This window comes from Mastigoproctus giganteus, chromosome 2, assembly GCF_048544385.1.
Source record: "Mastigoproctus giganteus isolate SK-2022 chromosome 2, ASM4854438v1, whole genome shotgun sequence".
Classification (NCBI taxonomy): domain Eukaryota; kingdom Metazoa; phylum Arthropoda; class Arachnida; order Uropygi; family Thelyphonidae; genus Mastigoproctus; species Mastigoproctus giganteus.
In genome coordinates, this window is record NC_143576.1 from 215,253,193 (window position 1) to 215,266,575 (window position 13,383).

The 13,383-nt window shown below is 36.1% G+C and overlaps 1 protein-coding gene across 1 annotated transcript in view; it reads right to left on the reverse strand.

Moving 5' to 3' along the window:
- LOC150090081 (uncharacterized) overlaps window positions 1-13,383 on the reverse strand; it is a 113,745-nt gene that overhangs the window by 41,020 nt on the left and 59,342 nt on the right. The gene's annotated exons all lie outside the window — the stretch shown is intronic.

Sequence of the window (13,383 nt, forward strand, 5' to 3'; positions counted from 1 at the left end):
TGATGCTTCTGGACAGCCAAGAGGACAGAACAGAACGACAGAACATACACAAACCTACATGGCCCTTTTGCGGTAGTACTGTTCTTCGCAGATACACGGGGCAGAGTTGAATAGACGTTCTAGGAGCTGCCCTTTACAAAAACACACGTCCACTACTTTAAAACCATTAAGTAGTGAAATAAGATGTAAGAGCAACTTCTTGTTTTGTTTTTTTTTTAAATAAAAGCCAGAGTAACTTTCCTTTGATGCCGTTTAAAAGTAGTACAATACCGAAGCCACTCGTGAAAAAGTGATATTTATTCTACTGTGAAAAATACGATAATTGAATTGAAGATATTTTTCCCAGTGTGGACAGGAGTAGCAGTGGGGTACCTGAGGGACCAGTACTTGGAATTCTCTCGTTTCTTCTTCTTCCAAAGTGTGCTGGCTCGGAACCAGGCCATGCTGTTTAAAAAGGATTTGAACAGATCAAGTGTAGTCTGAAAAATGGCAGCTAAATTTTAATGCTACCAAATGCAAAGTTTTGCAAATATATGAATAATCTATTATTCATATAATTATGTTAAAAATCTGTTAATTCAGAATACATTCTGTTTTGATTGGCCAATACCACATTGAAAGGTCTGGAATTTTTTTTTTAACTGAATGCCACTAAAGCGTTGTAAAGTTATCTATATTCATGCGATGCAGAGGAACTCAACTTACTTTTTCCCATGAGCACCCACGTTCTTATAAAAAAAAAGTAAGGGCCTGTTGACGTCTACACCAAACCGAATGACGAGTGATGTCCCAGAAGCCCACGTCGGCGACTCCAAATCTCCGTAAGTCTCTTATGTTGCTAAGAGAACATGGCCATCTGATGCAAAAACCCTCTCAGCGATCCGTCATCTACTTATAGATGTCTTAACCGGTGCTTGTATACGGTACGGTAGTGTAAATCCCCCTGCACGAGAGCTATCTTTCTCTTTGCTCTCCTCCAAGGCCTGCGTTTCTTTGCTGACAGCATGAAAGAAATTTCTGAAAAATTTTTTTTTCAACAACATACACGTTTGGAATAATCTATGAGGCAGAAAGAACGAAGCTTTTATCTTAAATACCGGAATAAGACATATCGCGACACATACACACAGAACGCGAATCATTCGATCTATGAAATTGTGAATAACCTTGGGTTTCTTGTTAAAAGAAAATCGCATTCAAAAACATTCACTGATTTGTCTTTTAACACACGAAAAAATAAAGAACAGAAACTACTTCTAGCAATCTAATGATGGGATGTGTCGGAAATCTTATCTCTTAATGGCCCTTGTCTTCGTGGGGAAAAATGAGAGGCAGCTATCATCTTTATTCCAACTCACTAGAGACACAGAAAATGAGAAACACTAGATTTAAATGGCCTGTTTTTGAAATAGGTTATGTAGATTTATTCCCATACACTTATTTATCCTCAAGTTGCTGGTGTTCACTGGTGGTACAAACGAAATAACCTTCAATACTTGGATGCATGAAGAAATGTAAGAAATTTTATAATGCTCGTGTTTGTTCTTAGAAAAGGGTTTTTGTTACAAGAAGAAAAAAAACAAAAGCAATTTTTTTTGAATGAAGTGCATGAAATATTTTATAGATAGAATTAAATTCTAGTGTAGTAAAGACTCCTTCCCCCACCCCGGAAAGTAACCATCCCTTTGGAAAGTCGCTCGCATTTATCAGATAAAAAGATTGCGTGAAACGTGAGAACTCCTTCAAGGAATCCCTAAGTTTTAATTGGAAATATCAGTATTTATAAATGGCTGTCTGAGTGAAATTCAATATTATGTACTTTTATCCTTGAGTAGTTAAAATTTTAAACGCTTTAATAATTGTTATTATAAACTCACGAGAAACTTGATATCATTTAAGGGGGATATATAATAAAATGCGCGAAAATTTGTGCTAAAAAAAAAACTTTGTAAAAAATGTACGTTTTTTATTTTAATTCAGACATGATATCTGTTAGATGGCGCTATGATCGAGAACTGCAAATAATTATTAATAATGCTTATTGTGAGATTCTGTGAAATTCAATATTATGTACTTTTATCCTCGAGTAGTTCAAATTTTAAAAGCTTTAATAATTGTTATTATGAAATCACGAGAAATTTGATGTCATTTAAGGGGGACATATAATAAAATGCGGGAAAATTTGTGCTAAAAAACACTTTGTAAAAAATGTACGTCTTTTTTATTTTAATTCAGACATGATATCTGTTAGATGGCGCTACGATCGAGAACTGCAAATAATTATTAATAATGCTTATTGTGAGATTCAGTGAAATTCAATATTATGTACTTTTATCCTCCAGTAGCTAAATTTTTAAAAGCTTTAATAATTGTTATTATAGAATCGCGAAAAATTTCCTATCAGGGAGACATATAATAAAATGCTCGAAAATTTGTGCTAAAAAAAAAAACTGCAAAAAATGAACGTCTTTTTTATTTTAATTCAGACATTACTGTTAGATGGCGCTACGATCGAGAACTGCAAATATATTAAACATTAATAATGCTTATTGTGAGATTCAGTTAAATTCAATATTATTTACTTTTATCCTCGAGTAGTTCAAAATTTAGAAGCTTTAATAATTGTTATTATAGAATCACGAGAAATTTGATATCACTTAAGGAGGACATATAATAAAATATTCGAAAAAAAAATTGTGCTAAAAAAAAAACTTTTGCAAAAATGTATATATTTTTTAAATTCAGACATGATATGTGTTAGATGGCGCTACGATCGAGAACTGTAAATATATTAAAAATTAATAATGCTTATTGTGTCATTATTATCCAATCCTTAAGTATCTTATGCTACTCTCGAAAAAAATCTAAAACCACAACAAACTATAATATTAACTATATTAAACTATATTAACTATATTAACTAAACCATAATTAACCAAATATAGTTTTAAATAAATAAATAGAGTTGGTCTTCCAAAATGGCGCCTATACCTGTTTGTTTTAGAGTATTTGAGTTAACGAGTTCTCAAAAAGAGACATTATTAAGGTTTCAGACGCACATAAGGAGACCTTTCTATCTCCTTTATAATTATTTCAATATAACTTTAGCTGTATATGAAGGCATACGCAGCCAGAAATATCTCAGCATCTCCTTCCAGACGTTATCTCTAAGATAAAAAATTTCTTTTACTTAAAAAAGAACTAAGGATTTCAATTCTCTCCACGATTTACCAAGAACGATAGTAAATCTTTCCATCCTTCGAAGCTACTTCTTTCTTCTTTCTTTCTTTCTTTCCTATTTTTTCTTCTTTTGTTATCACCACCATAGCGCGTTTCGCACTAGCCAAAAGAAAAGGAAAGAAAAAGAAGTCTGGATACATTTAATCCAGATGAGAGAAGTATAGGTGCGAAATCGACCGGTGATAGTGAGATGGTGGGAAAATGATGGTTTGCCATCAGATGGAGAAGAAAGAATAGAGTAATTTTCAAAGTTCAAGGAGAATGTGATACTGTGGTTAATCTGTAGATCAAGCGAGAGTATTTCAAATCTTCCTGACGTCTTTATTTCTATCTCAGTTCGATGCAACATTCTGCAACGCCTGTCATAAGAAATGATTGATCGGGCAATTGTTACTTGTGTTGGGGTTCTTTTTCCTGGCGGCCTCAGTGCAAACATCACTTGGAACATCACTGTGTGACAGAACTTTTCACTGTTTCTGTCACCTGCTGCATAAACACCAAAGAATCGTGTTCCCTTAGAAGGTTTGCTTCTTTTACGAAGTTTCAGCTTTTTGTAAGCATGCGTATTAAGCACAGTTTGTGTATTAATCCAACTTTTGTTTAAAATCACTTAATAATGTCTTAGTACATAAAGAGTGGAAAAATATCAATCAAGAAGTCAATCAGCGATCGATTTTTCATAAGTTACGAATTTGTTATTCTATTTCTATTATTATTTAAAAATGTATTCGATTTTTATTTTGGCATTCACTCCTTAACTTTTGAGTAGCATTGTGGAGTCTGTTCAGTTTGTATTTGTCAATCGATTCTTCGATGATGATATTTCCTCCAACTATAAGACGTCAATTTGTTCGGTAAAATATCTATCAGATTACCGCATCTTAACTCCAGGTAAAATACTTATTAAGTAACTTTTCAAAAATTGTAATTACAATTTCCGCTTTCGCACAACATCACACAACACTTAATGTGCAAAGTTCTACTCCTCCACTACAACTTGAAGCGCCATGTGTGTGGATTAGATCGCAGTTATGGCAAACTTTCTAAGTAAGTTTTGGCGTTTCTTTCTACATCTCGATCAAGTGCCTCCCTTATTTGTTCATCTTCGCTAAACTCTTGGAGTGCCTGTGAAAGATGGGTGTTGCGTAGCAACGGAACCGTAGACATGAACGCTGGTTAGAATTAGACCCTTCTTTCGACAAATGTTCTAATATCTTCACGCTGTCTGTCAGTTAGAGATGAAAGACCTACCACTTCTTATCCATCCTTATATATTGAGCCGTCAGATGTCCACTAGTGGATAGCCAATGGTCGTTAGGTGGATGGAAACAAATACATACTTGGAATTGTTTATGCGGTTATAAGCTTTCGTTAGGCAGCCTTAAATAAAACTTGGATCAAGATTAGGATTGGGAGGAAAACAAAAATACAATCATTGGTGCATTATTAAGGTTTCGACGTACTAACTAGCCTTAAAAAATAAATATTAGAACTCTGTCAACGCTCACATAGCCTATCTTAAATAATAAATTGACGATTCATTATATGACGAGGTGTAAACGTCCTCAAGGTGTATTGCTCCTTCGTTTTTAGAATTTCGAAATCGGTTAAAATTTGAATTAGGAAATTTAGAATTAAGATTACATTAAGAATTATCGCGTGAAACTTAGATTTGAATTTAAATTTAAGGCTAACCTATAAAGTTTAGAATTAAAGCTAAATTTAGGATTAACTTAAGACATTTAGGATCAAGGCTAAACCTTGCGAAACCTGAGGCCGAATTTAAGGCTCTATAAAATTTAGGATTAAAGCTAAATTTGGTATAAAGGTTAAATTTAGATCGCACGAAACTCAGATTTAAGTTTAAATTTAAGGCTAACCTATAAAATTTGAAGTTAAATTTAGGATTAACCTACGGAATTTAGAAATAAAGGTTCACTTTAGTATTACATTTAACCTAAGAAAATAAAGGCACACCTCTTTTTTTTATTTTTTGTACAAAATAATAATGACCGCGATTGTCAATCATAAAGCACATTTCCCTACAGATGGCGCTTTAAGAAGGTTATTCAATTATGCAGTTTTTATGGTAGATTTTAAACGCAGTGCGAATAAAAGATGCGCATCTTTGAACATGTAATTATTGTAATTTTCCGGTTTTCACTTCGTTAATAAAATAAATATTTTTTCCTTTACAAAAAGCCATAAATTTAATGAGCCAAAAAGTGGAATTAGAGTCACACGCCGCTATATATTCAAAGCTTTTTACCCTTTTTTCCTAGACGGTGCTGGTACATTTGCTAATGGAATTAATCCTGCTTTGCATTGGTGTAGCAATGATGGGATGTATCTATGGAGCTGTTCCATCTCTTCTCAGCTAACGACTTTCTCCACCGAAGCCCCCCATTTATCTTGTAAGTTGGCATGGATGTCTGGTCCAGGCATTTATAATTCAAAACAGCCATTCTTCACTTCTCCAACACAGCATAAGGGCTGGTGAACATCTTAGCGCTAAAAAAAACCCCAACAACCTTGTTTCCATAGTGACTTTGTAATCTACACATGTGACTATCCCAGAGTAGTCTGGTATGGTTTCTCCGCTTTCTTCGTTTTCTTTTTCTTTCATCTAAGCTGGAGAGTAATCTTTTCGTTGTTAACTCTTGTGTGAGTTCGCTGGTAGATACAATCTATAGTCAATGGATGTTTGAATGCTGGAAGATGATAAAAATGAGACTCCTTTTTTTTAATATTTAGATTAAAAATAAGTTAGATTAGCATGTAGAGCACTTTAAAATTCAAATTCTAATGTAAATATGAACTATGTCCTTAGATTTAATTCTGGTTAACAAAAAAGGACGTGTTTTTGCTCTTCTCTGTGGGCCTAACTAAAAATCGATTGAATTCTAATGGACAGAGTTAATTTAACAATTTTGTTTTATACTCAGAATCGTTTACTGTGCAGTCTTTAAAAATAAAGAGATTTTCTGACAAATATGTGAGTTGTAGATATAATGCACAGTTATCGATGTCCAGAACTGAGGTGCCAAATCATAATATAATCCTAGAGGGGATTATACGCTATTAAAATACCATTTCCGAACCTGTTTGGGAAGGAATAGCATTGACTTCTAAAAGCTTTTTATCTAAATAACTGGATGGGACTATACCGAAGTTATCAACGATGGAGAATTCTCATCATTTCTAAATAAGGCACATTTTGTTAGCCCTAAAGGCTAATTCAGTGTCGGAAACACTTCAAAACATTTAAGGCTAACATTTATTTCTCTTTACCTATCCCTAATATGGTGACAAATATTAGGTTATTGTCGAATGAGTAACATTTTAACTTTAAATGAGAATACATTATTTAGTCCTAAAAGTCAGCAATTCATTTAGAGATTTTAAGGCAAATTTTATTGAGCAAGACTAATAGATCACATTCTGGACGCATTAAGCAGCAAAGGTTTTCTCAGTCGTTAAGGATGTTTTTATTCTAAAATTTAAGGCTAACTGCACAAGGAAAATTGTAACTCCGACTAGTCACATTCAGTTAACATCGAAGACTAACCCTGGAATTTCCCTTACTTTAAGGATAATTTCCATTAGCGGTTCTATTCGTAACTAAGGATATTTTTATTTGTACCTTGAATTCTGTCAAATATTCAATCAGTTCACTAACCAATCAGGTGGAATTGTTCTCGCTAACGATGAAAAAGACAGTGAAAGCTAACGAAATTGCTTTTGAATCTCAACCACTCTTAAAACAAATATTCGCCAAGTTTGTTTGTTGACATTGCCTGATTTCAAAGTGTTAACTTGTGTAGAAGCATTCACATCAAATTAATCCACTCCTTTTTATCAATCAACTTAAAATTCCTCTAACAGGAAGAATTAGCTTTCTTTCAGAAATGGCTGAAACTGGTAGAGCGATTGTTAACTGGAGAAAGCAGCGGTACCCTAGGAAACTAGAGAATTACTGATGTCGCAAAGAAGGTTTAAAAGCAAACAATAATAAATTGAAGACAGAACCCTTCGTGAGAACAAAGCAATACAAAGAGAGGCTCGGTGTCTTGTTTCAATTCATCGCCTTCTTAATCTTAAGGCTGAACCTTTAAAACTTCTCGAACTTGAAACACGAGAGCATTAAACACTTTAAGTTGTCTTTTTTTTTTTTTTTTTCCTCCCTTTTCTCTCAAAATAAACCAATCTGTGCGTAGATGGCGCTGTGGCGTGGATTCAGGAATGGCAAACAGTTGGAAATAAATGGAGGAGTAATTAGGGAAAAGTATAAATTGGGTCATAGCACGCATGCGCGCCTTTTTCAAATTTGATGCTTCGGGACACGCATGGGGAAAAGATGCTTTTGTATGCAAATGTTCATTAACCATCATCGCGTATTTTTATGAAGAAACAGGCGGATATTTTAATGAAAAATCTGATCATTTGTAGTCTATCAGAACGATAATAATAAACAATAATGGAAAAATCCAGTTCGTTGATGATTGCTCGGTCTTTAATGAGATTCGCTGCCGGCGTGAATTTGATCAGATCTATTTATAAGCGAATTGCTGCAGTCTGACGAAAGGGGCAACGCAGTATTCGCTTAGAATTGAATGGGCCTGTTGTTAAAGGCATTGCGGTATTTGCAATTATGAACAGTCGTCTAGACGCGATAGGATAGGATCACCACATGAGGGCCAGAATCATCAATTGTGGACTACAGAGTGCATTCGTCTTAAGTCAAATGATTCTTGACAGATGGCAGAGTTATTCGGTTATTCTCTTGATCGAGTTAGTCCGTCTCAGCCGAAGGGTACATAGTCCGCTTCCTCTGGAATGAATTTCAGTAGATGTGGATTTATGGAATCGAAATGGAACCTGATTACACTGCCACCTAAAATAGACCTACGCATCTCTCCATATTCAATGTCGCCTTCCTTTGATGCGATGTTCTCGTAAAAGGCAGACTCAAACAGGGCTCTGCTACTTATAGATACACCCCCATTTCATATCCTTAGAATCTTTTCGATACCCATTAAATGCTAATTATATTTTCAACCCAGTAATGGACTTCATTTTATGTATAATTTATTCCTTTCAAGAAGCAGCATCGTTGATTAAAGGGGGTACGTAAAAGTGGAACATTTTATTGAGTTGTATATTTGTTCTTTTCTTACCAGCCCTTTATCAGTTCCTGCCCTCCAGTTTTAGAATGGCTAACAAGACTTTTACAGATAATGACAAGCATTTCGTATCGACTATACGAAGCCTTCCATTAGAACATACAAAGCACTATTAGCTCGGCAAACCCTTACAATTCAAAGTCGCTAAGAAAACCAAAGAGAAAACCCTACATCAAAAGGCAATTTCTTAATGGAAAACTAGTTCGCCGTGAGGCTTTTCATTTTGTGTTTACCATCATCCGTTTGACTTTTTCCTTTCAAACTGGAAGAGTTAACAACCTCGAATTCAAATAACGGTGAGGGAAAATGAATATAATAGATGGACGCCAAAAACATCTCAATCAAGTAATGTTCTTTATTGACCATATTTCAGTCAGCTTTAATTATAAAATTTCTTTGAAATTGATGACTTAGATTCATCCACGAAATGACGAAACTCCTCAGTAAACTGTAACATCTTTTAGAGCATTAGGGTTCATTAATATTTTAGAAATTGATTTCTCCATCATCAGGCTTTACAAAGCTTTTGTTCTGCCAATCCTCGAACTATGTATCTGTAATTTGGAGTCCACACCATTACTGTCTGATTGAAGAAACACAAAAGCCTCAAAAATAACAGTAATAAAATACTTTTATATCCCTAGATAGTTTTTGTATTCAAGAAAGCGTCCCACTTTTGGCAAAACATGAGCTGCCAAGATGGTTTCAAGAATTTTGAATCGAGTACAAAAACACGAATGAAGTGGAACTTGTCCTGATCGTTGAAATAGAATTCAAGTAAACCACAACTACTGTTGTTGCTCTGGAGGTTTAATGGCACATCAGCTGCTAAGGCTATAATGTGCCTATTCACTTATTATATTAAGACATGAGTTTTCTCTAAATCAAAAGAAAATCAGAAATAATTGAAAAGCCCAGTTTGCCTGAGAAAGTCAAAAAATTCAGAAATATTTGCCTTATCACCAATCAGGTTTTCAAGAGTAATTGGTTTATGTAGATTAACCAGTGAGATCAAGGATGAAGTTCTCGCTTGTTTATAATAGGGGCAGCCAATAAGAATATGTTTTACAGTCAAATTGTTAGAACAATGTGTACATTGTGGTGGATCATCTCCTCTCAGTAAATGAAGGTGGGTCAGATGTGTATGTCCTATTCTTGCCCTTGAGAGGACTACTTCTTCTCGTCTCGATGTACGGACACTGGAGCGCCAAATTTTCGGGTCTTGTTTAAACTGAAAGAGTTTATTATTAGTCTGGGAGTGCCACAGGGCTGTCCATTGTGATAGGCAAGCAGCATGAATGGTTAGTGCATAATCTGATGCTGGAACAGGGATGTTGGTTACATCTAAGGTAGTTGGATTTTTTGCAGCTTTATCGGCCAGTTCATTTCCTAAAATACCGGAATGTGCTGGAATCCAGCAAAAAGTGACCTGTTGATTGGGTTCTTTAATTTGCAGTAATAAGCTTCTGATTTCATCTAGAACAGGGTGAACTTTATCTGAGGAATTACATAACGACATGATTGAGCTGAGGGAATCAGTGTAAATGACAGATTTTAAGGAAGAGTTAAAATGAAGATTTTCTAAAGCTAGTTTTATTGCGTATAATTCAGCAGAAAATATACTAAATTCTGACGGAAGGGAAGCTGATACAATTGTATTTGGAAACACTGCAGCTGCTCCAACATTTGAATTAGATTTAGAGCCATCTGTATAAATTGGAGAGAAATCAGAATATCTTTCAATGTGAACTGCGTGAATTTGGTTGATATTTGCTGCTTGCAAGGAATTCTTTCTCCATTGACAGAGGTAAGTGTCACAGATTGGAAGAGGAGGAGGAGTCCATGGAGGTTGAGTATAAGTTGCTACCTGCTTTACGGAATGGATGGAAATATTCCAAACTTGCACAAGTTCAAGAAGGCGAAGACCAGCTGGTTTTACTATGCTAGGTTTGTTTCTGTATAGGGTTTCTAACGGTGGGTTAAAAAGGTATGACCGAATGGGATGAGAAGCACAGCTTTGTATCTTGACAGCATATTTGAGTAACAGTGTTTTCCTGCGTAAAGTTAGTGGGGGCTCATGAGCATCAATGTAGAGACTATGTGCTGGCGACGTTCTGAATGCACCAGTTGCAATTCTCAAAGCACTGTGCTGAATGGGATCAAGCCAGCGTAATGCACTCTTTCTGGCAGAATCATAGATTGGAGCACCGTAATCGAGACGAGATCTGATTAATGCCCTGTATAACCGAAGAAGTGTGGTACGATCTGCACCCCATGTTTGGGCAGATAAAGCTCTGAGTATGTTTAACTTTTTTAGACATGAAGTCCGTACATTTTTAATATGATCTAGGAAATTTAACTTATTGTCAAGGGTTAATCCTAGAAATCGGATGTTGCTGGTGACCGGGACAAAGATGTTAGAAATTTGAAGTTCAGGATCTGGATGAAGTTTGCGTTGTCTACAGAAATGGATGGCAACTGTTTTCTGTTGTGAGAGCCGATAGCCGTTGAGGCTCGCCCATTGTTGAATTTTATTAAGTGATATCTGAAGCTGTCTTTCAATAGACCTCATGTTTTGAGAATGACAAGAGATGGAAAGGTCATCTGCATAAAGGTAAGTCTCAACTGTATTTGGAAGCTGCTTAGTAATACAATCTATTCTCAGGGCAAAAAGTGTGGCACTCAGTACTGATCCCTGTGGAACACCTTCTTCCTGGATGAAAGTTGGGGAAAGGGCATGTTGATATCGAACTTGAAATGTTCTTGTATGTAGAAAGTTCTGAATGAATATAGGAAGATTGCCTCGTAGTCCGAGAAGGTAAAGATCACTAAGTATACCATACCGCCAGGTGGTATCAAAAGCCTTCTCTATGTCTATTGAAACCATTACTAGATGTTCATGTTTGACAAAAGCATTACGGATGGCAAATTCGGCCTTGACCATAAGATCTAAGCATGATCTGTTTTGGCGAAAGCCATATTGACAATGGCTCATTAGATGTTCCGACTCAATGATCCAGACGAGTCTTCTGTGGATAATTTTCTCAAGGATTTTACTGAGGCAGCTTGAGAGAGATATGGGTCTATAGCTATTTGGGTTTGATGGATCTTTTCCAGGCTTCAGGAATGCCAAAATTGTAGAGTGATGCCAAGATGCTGGATAAACATTTTCTAAAAATATGCGATTGTAAAAGACCAGGAGGCAGCGCAGAGCTTTGTCATCAAGATGTTGTAGCATGACATAATAAATTCCATCTGGTCCAGCAGCACCATTGCGAGCTGTTCTAATGACATGTAAAAGTTCAGAATATTGCAGAGGTTTGTTATATGGGAGAGGACGAGTAGTTTGAAAATGAATAGCATGCTTTTCTTTAGTGATTTTAATTCTTTGGAAAGAGGTAGTATAGGCTGACGTTGCTGAGATTTCTGCAAAAGTATTGGCTAAAGCATTAGCTATATCTACAGGATTAGAGAGATCTTTTCCATTCCAGGAGAGGATTGGAGAAGGTATGGTAGGAAACTTACCAGACAGCTGTCTAATTTTTTTCCATATTATTTTGGGATCGGTATTTCTGTGAAAAGTGGATGCAAAACGGGTCCAGGATTCTTTCTTTGCCTGTTTTTGTATGAAGCGTGCTTTTGCCCTTAATTTCTTATAATTAATGAGATTGACTGTGCTCGGACATTTCCGAAACAAATTCCAGGCTTTATTTTTTGCTCTCTTTGCTGTGGTGCATTTGTCATTCCACCAGTAATTATAATGCTTTCGGCCCGGCGGATTTGATATTGGTATTGTGTCTTTAGCCACATTTAGAAGATGCGACGTGATGTAATCTGTCACATCATCAATGTGCTGGAGGCGGATTTTTTCCTCATCGAGGTCAATTGATGATTGAAATTTTGCCCAGTCTGCTCGGACAAATTTCCACTTTCTGCAGGGTTGAATTGAAGGAGTCTTTGCTTTTAGAAAGTTGCATACTATTGGGAAGTGGTCACTGCCCATGGGATCGTTTATTACATACCACTCTATGGCTGGGACTAGTACTGGTGAACAAATTGAGAGATCTATTGCTGAGGTGTGTCCTGTTGGAAGCTGTACGTGTGTCGGTGCACCTGTATTGAGTATAGTGAGATTTAGTGCATCCAAAAAACTTTCAATTAGTCGGCCTCGTCTATCCAATTTAGGAGAGCCCCATAATGGGTGGTGCCCGTTAAAGTCCCCTAATATACAGAGAGGTGGAGGTACCTGTATAAAGAGGTCTTCAAGATCTTTTAAAGAGTTAGTACAGTTTGGCGGTAGGTATATTGAGACTAGTGTTATTGCACTATGGAGAATTATACGAACAGCAACAGCTTCTATATTAGTTTGGAGTGGGATATGTTTAGTTGGGATCTTTGAATTTACTAAGATTGCCACACCACCATGGGCAGCGCTAGCGGTATTTCGATCTCTTCGATAAATGCAATAGTTCTTTATCGAAGGAGAAATTTGTGTGGTTAGGTAAGTTTCCTGTAAACAAAAGGCAACCGGAGAATATTGATTAATTAGGTATTGAATATCGTCTGTGTTTGAACGAAAGCCTCTGCAATTCCATTGTAAGATGCTGTGGTTCATTTTGGTTTAGATGAGGACGATTCATCTGACTGTTTTTTGTTTGAGGAGGATTTTTTTCGGTCTCTTTTCGGGAAGGTAGGGCGACCGGTATCCATAGTATCGTTTGCGTGAAGTTCTAGTATTGGTTCTTCATGATCTGGGTTTACATCTACTTCCATACTACCAGTGGATGATTCAGGTTTATTGTTGTGTTTAGTAGTTTTCAGTTTTTCTTTGTCATGCGGGACTGTCCGAGTCTCAACTGGGATACTGATTGGAGTGTTGGTCGATTCAGTGGTTTTAATTTGATGTGTGTCTTTGACAGGGCTTGATAATGTGTTTTTAACCCATTTAGATAGAGATGTG